Genomic DNA, 5,696 nt, shown 5'->3' on the forward strand with positions numbered 1-5,696 from the left:
ATCTGTAGAATTTCATAAACTTTCTTTGTTCAGTTTCAGAGCTGCGTGAATGCAAACGAGTATGGTATAGTTACACTGTGTACCATATATATGGCTGGGGCGTTATCTCGAAAGATGCGGCTGAGCCACCGCATGTTTGTTATATATGGGTTGAATGTGCACTGCTGAAAACTTGTTTATCATATGATAAACATTCTATGTTTAGTTTCAAAATTGTTGTTACCTTGATTTTACACTGTGTTTCATATACAGTGATGGGGCGTTACTTGGGAAGTTGCCCCTGAGCCACCCCGTTTTTGTTTTATATGGGTTGGATGTGCACTAATGAACAGTTGTTTATCATATGATAAACATTCTATGTTTAGTTTCAGAATTGTGGGTCTAATCTGAATATTGAGCTGATCTTCGAATTTCGACGTTTAACGGGCCGTCACGCCCAGATAGAGTCTTGAGCCACCCTAGACTCTCCACATTACGAAATAACGTGCACTATAGGATGGATCTGTAGAATTTCATAAACTTTCTTTGTTCAGTTTCAGAGCTGCGTGAATGCAAACGAGTATGGTATAGTTACACTGTGTACCATATATATGGCTGGGGCGTTATCTCGAAAGATGCGGCTGAGCCACCGCATGTTTGTTATATATGGGTTGAATGTGCACTGCTGAAAACTTGTTTATCATATGATAAACATTCTATGTTTAGTTTCAAAATTGTTGTTACCTTGATTTTACACTGTGTTTCATATACAGTGATGGGGCGTTACTTGGGAAGTTGCCCCTGAGCCACCCCGTTTTTGTTTTATATGGGTTGGATGTGCACTAATGAACAGTTGTTTATCATATGATAAACATTCTATGTTTAGTTTCAGAATTGTGGGTCTAATCTGAATATTGAGCTGATCTTCGAATTTCGACGTTTAACGGGCCGTCACGCCCAGATAGAGTCTTGAGCCACCCTAGACTCTCCACATTACGAAATAACGTGCACTATAGGATGGATCTGTAGAATTTCATAAACTTTCTTTGTTCAGTTTCAGAGCTGCGTGAATGCAAACGAGTATGGTATAGTTACACTGTGTACCATATATATGGCTGGGGCGTTATCTCGAAAGATGCGGCTGAGCCACCGCATGTTTGTTATATATGGGTTGAATGTGCACTGCTGAAAACTTGTTTATCATATGATAAACATTCTATGTTTAGTTTCAAAATTGTTGTTACCTTGATTTTACACTGTGTTTCATATACAGTGATGGGGCGTTACTTGGGAAGTTGCCCCTGAGCCACCCCGTTTTTGTTTTATATGGGTTGGATGTGCACTAATGAACAGTTGTTTATCATATGATAAACATTCTATGTTTAGTTTCAGAATTGTGGGTCTAATCTGAATATTGAGCTGATCTTCGAATTTCGACGTTTAACGGGCCGTCACGCCCAGATAGAGTCTTGAGCCACCCTAGACTCTTTACATTACCAAATAACGTGCACTATAGGATGGATCTGTAGAATTTCATAAACCTTCTATGTTCAGTTTCAGAGCTGCGTGACTGGAAACGAGTATGGTATAGTTACATTGTCTACCATATATAGGGATGGGGCGTTACATCGAAAGATGCGGCTGAGCCACCCCGTGTTTGTTATATATGGGTTGGATATGCACTGCTGAACACTTGTTTATCATATGATAAACATTCTATGTTTAGTTTCAAAATTGTTGTTACCTTGATTTTACACTGTGTTCCATATAGAGTGATGGGGCGTTACTTGGGAAGTTGCCCCTGAGCCACCCCGTTTTTGTTATATATGGGTTGGATGTGCACTAATGAACAGTTGTTTATCATATGATAAACATTCTATGTTTAGTTTCAGAATTGTGGGTCTAATCTGAATATTGAGCTGATCTTCGAATTTCGACCTTTGTTCAGTTTCAGAGCTGCGTGACTGCAAAAGAGTATGGTGTTACGTTGAAAGTTGCCCCTGAGCCACCCAGTATTTGTTATATATCGGTGGGGTGTGCAATACTGAACACCTGTTCATCATATCATAATCATTCTGTTTAGTTTCAGATGTGTGCATATGTTGTTGATTCTTTTGCTATATAATCATTTTGTTTTGTAGAGTTCGGCGAGACTTAGCTGTGTGCTTTATTACCGAACCTCACTATATTATTTTACATCCCTAAGCTACCCTCGATTTACCATATTATCATAGGACATACACCTAAATGTGTATCGTAGATTTTGAAGAATGTTGTATAATTCGGAGAAAAAAAACCCTGAATGTTGAATGTTGTTCTGTCAGAGCAATATTCAATATTCAATGTTGAATATTGAATATTGAATATCGAACCAACTTCAGCTTCCCGTTATTTTTAGTTTATTTTTACATTTTTATTGGCATGCTGCCTTGGTGTATTTATACGTTGATTCCCCTGTGTGTGCTGTAACCTCACCGTGGTGCAGGGGTGTAACATTCTCTTTGAGAATGGCCAATACAGCACAAAATTAAGTTTTGAGTAAAATTCAGTATCCGTAAAATTCTGTGATATGTGTGTTTTTGTACAGTTCTTTACACTGTTTTTGTTTAAGTCTTGAATTTTTATATTGATCTTGATCATCGCTTTATTTATTTGCATTACCATGGTTTGACACCCAGTAGCCGATATATTTTTCGTGCTGGGGTGTCGTTAAACATTCATTCATTCATTCATTCATTCATTATACGTTGATTATATATTAGGAAACTCAACATTATCGATTTGATACAGTGCTTGACATATCTTCCGATAAACTTATGTGATCAAGGGGAGCAACTCGTTTCATCGTATTGTAAACAGGAGTTTTCTTCCCTAAAAACTAATACACTTGTTTGATCCAGAGTTTATTACTGCCCCTCCCCCCCCCCCTGTTTTTTCAATGTTGAAATAGACTAACAAGTTTGCCTATTGCAAAAATAGTTTCGCCCGATATTTTTTGAATGTGTATGCTCCCGAATAACGCTATAAAAGGCGAAGTGTAATTGGTCGATATTTAAATTGTTATTTATAGATGAAATGTCACCTGGACATGGTCGTCCACGTAATGCTGTTAGATCTACTGTTAGACCCAGTAGAGCTCATTTTAATCAGATTGCAGACAAGTTTGCGACAAGTTTGCCGATGCGTCAATTAAATTATTTGCAATAAAACAGTTCCGGTACAATACAATCAGCTCTTTAGGACTGTCACCCATAAAAGGGCTGGTCAACAATTGCGTAACCCTCCGAGGAGCGAACACTGAGTCGACTGAGTTAAATCCCGCCTAATAATGTATAGTATTAAAGGCCATGGTGTGTCGAGTTCTATTTGTGAAAAAGTACATACTATAAAAAGCAGGAAAAGTCTTGTCCGTGGTATAGGGTTTCCTACCTCAGTATCTAGGCCGCATGTCCCCAACTGTAACATGTTAGACACCAAATAGCCGTTGGTAACAATGTGCTGAGGTGTCGTTTAAAAATTGTCAGTTTTCCATTCCTTTGCCGTGAGTTCGAGTCTGCTGACAGGGTTGTACGGTTCGTATGTCACAGCCGAGTGATAAAGTTATTGATGTAACAGCAGTGTGTCTAACTAAGTAAAAAATCCTTAGAGAGCCACGCATTGATTTTCCAACGTGGTGAACATATGATTAATATCGGGAAATATGAAACGCAACGTGTGTCGCATAAACTGTACTTTGGGTTGGTGAAAGAACCTAGTTTTTAAACATTACGGCATTATTAGAGGCGAGTTTTTTTGTTGTGTTTTTTTACTGAAATCATACTTAGATTTTATTTCCATACACCCGAAGTGGTTTCTAAAGTAAAGTAAAGTTCTTTAACGACACCACTAGAGCACATTGATATGTTAATCATCGGCTATTAGATATCAAATATTTGGTAATTCTGAATCGTACTCAATAAAGGAAGATAAGGAAATGTTGTAGTTAACGACACACTCAACACATTTTATTTACGGTTATATGGCGTCAGACATATTGTTAAGGACCACAGAGATATTGAGAGAGGAAACCCGCTGTCGCCACTTCGTGGGCTACTCTTTTCAATTCACAGCAACAGATATTTTATATGCACCAAACACAGACAGGGTAGTACATACCACAACCTGTGATATGTCAGTCGTTGTACACTGGCTGGAACGAGAAATAGCCAATAGAGAAAACCCGCTACATTTTCTTAATGCAGCAAGGGATCTTTTATATGCATTTCCCCAAAGACAGGAAAGCACATGCCACGGCCTTTGACCAGTTGTGGTGCAATGGATGGAACGAAAAAAGAAACCAGTCGGATGAAAGGATCCACTGAGGTGGCTCGATCCTGTAACGCAAGCACCTCAAACGAGCGCTCAATGCCTGAGCTAAATCCCGCCTTTCGAAGTGGTTCTGGTCAACCTGGTATTTGTAATATCACAAAATGCATTTTTCATATATTTAGAAACGCACGTGCGTCTGAGAAGTAACGGTTAGGAAGCAGAGTTTTAGTCTATTTTAAAGGGTATTTCACCGTTTCAACGTCACAGACTCTTGTTTCACTCTGTTGTAACATTATCCAAATGTATTACAGGTTTTTGGATTAACTAAACTTAGTGTCTATTTTTACGAGTTGAAACTAGGGTCTCCGACTTTAACGATGACCTGAGTTCATGTTTGCTAGCTGCACACGGCCTCTAGCTGTCTACTTAGCCCAGTGGTACGTAGCTCAGTGGTGAAGCGCCCTCGGTCTAGGATCGACCCCCTTCGATTGTGTTATTCAATCACTCAGTTATATCATTGCATTGCTCATATCATCGTTGTGTTATCAACTGCCAGCCAACAACACAACAACATACCAAAACATACTTGTTAGGATATCGCATTGCTCATCGAACTACATGTCATAGTTGTCAACTGCTAGCCAACAACACAACATACCAAAACATACTTGTTAGGATATCGTATTGCTCATCGAACTACATGTCATAGATGTCAACTGCCAGCCAATAACAACAACATACCAAAACATACTTGTTAGGATATCGCATTGCTCATCGAACTACATGTCATAGATGTCAACTGCCAGCCAACAACACAACATACCAAAACATACTTGGTAGCAAGGGATCTTTTGTATGCACTATTCCACAGACAGGATAGCACATACCACAGCCTTTGATATACAAGTCGTGGTGCACTGGCTAGACGGGAAATACTAGGCGATCGCTGGTTACTATTACATTACACATAACAGAAACTCATAAACGTACAGGTTAACCTTTTAACACATGTCAAGTAGACGAATAATTAAAAAAAAAGGTTTTAAAAACTTATTGCCCCCCCCCACCCCTCCCCCGAAAAAAAAGGTTAGTAAATTAAAAAAAAAAGATTGTTTAAAAATAAAATAAATGTGTGGCTTCCATACCAATACCTACATACATGTATATGATTTTTATTAATGTAAACAACAAATTCGATCATATCCAACACTTGCCTTAAAACATATAACCTTCGCGCTAAAAATGCCCTAAATTAAATTAGCGCCCTGGCATGTTCTATCTTGCTACTAATGGAACAATGTTACGGGTTTCCTCTCTAAGACTATATTTCAAAATTACCAAATGTTTAACAACAAATAGCCGATGATTAATAAATCAATATGCTCTAGTTGTGTCCTTAAACAAATATT

The sequence above is a fragment of the Gigantopelta aegis genome, chromosome 1 (assembly GCF_016097555.1).
Source record: "Gigantopelta aegis isolate Gae_Host chromosome 1, Gae_host_genome, whole genome shotgun sequence".
Classification (NCBI taxonomy): Eukaryota; Metazoa; Mollusca; class Gastropoda; order Neomphalida; family Peltospiridae; genus Gigantopelta; species Gigantopelta aegis.